Here is a 1,172-nt window from a genome sequence, read left to right as displayed (position 1 = left end):
GCAGTAACTTTATGTTTTTGCTTCATCCAATCTTGCTGCTTCAAGCAGGTTGAAGTAAATCAAGCCGTTATACTCTTCCAGTAGATTATGCCTTTATGGCTAATACTTTCGGTCATCCTTATTGTACAATTGGTTCATTATTGTGTTCAGATTGAGCACTGCCATATTTTGGGTAGTCAAATCCAGCTTTCATTCCAGTTTTGGCTTTTGTTTGACATCTTTTTAAATATGTACATTTATTCATTTGAAATGGCATATTGTGCATCTTTCCTTCTGCTGTACAGGTGTAACTGCTGTAAAATGTTTGCATGGCACAGGCTGTTGTTTTTTAGCTTTTTCTTACTCTTTCTTCCACAAGCTTGTGGTCTACAGAACAATTGACAGAGACCTGTGTTTTATAATTGTCCCAACTCGCTGAAAGTGACATAGTAGTAGGAATAATTTAGCTTTTTGAAAGCAATACAGGATGGCATTTTATCCACAGCTGGTGGTGATAAGTAACATCTCAGTTTTAGTTGTCTGTGGCATAGTTCTATGGGTAACAAGCTTGTGTGTCAAGTCCCAATAACAGCTTTTGTGCAATAAAGCAAACTTGAGAAGTTTTGTAGATTAGATTGTACCCAAAGCTTTTACAATCTACAGGATTTATACCAAACTTGCAATGTTTAGGTCTCTGATCTGGCAATGTTTTGCCCAGCTACTTTAAAATTAAAGTCTTATATGCATGCCTTGATAGAAAGCAATTCCTATTTTTGCAGTATTTTGGAGAAAACATAGCATTTTTTTTTCAGAGAAAAAAATCTATTTGTCTCCCAACACTAATGCATTTTCTCACTCTCCTTAACCTCTTGCTTCCTACCAATTCCAGTTCTAATGTTTATACTTGACCTTTTCTTTCCATTAGAACACAATCCAGCAAACACTTTGCTTTGCAACTTCTGTTAATTTCAACCTATTTTGCCTTGATGACACAACTAGGGGTGGTGTAGTCACTGAGTTTGATGAATTTTGCTCATTAAACCAGCAGAGTACTTGTGATGTAACAGGACTCGAGGCATCATATCAGTATCAATTGGGTTTTTAAAAATTCTCTATCATATTGTTTTATTTAATTGATCCACTAAGTTCATCTGAACTTAGCAGTGTGCTGCTTCTGTATTCCACCCAATCCT

The sequence above is a fragment of the Candoia aspera genome, chromosome 1 (genome assembly GCF_035149785.1).
Source record: "Candoia aspera isolate rCanAsp1 chromosome 1, rCanAsp1.hap2, whole genome shotgun sequence".
Taxonomy (NCBI): Eukaryota; Metazoa; Chordata; class Lepidosauria; order Squamata; family Boidae; genus Candoia; species Candoia aspera.
This window is presented reverse-complemented; position numbering follows the sequence as displayed.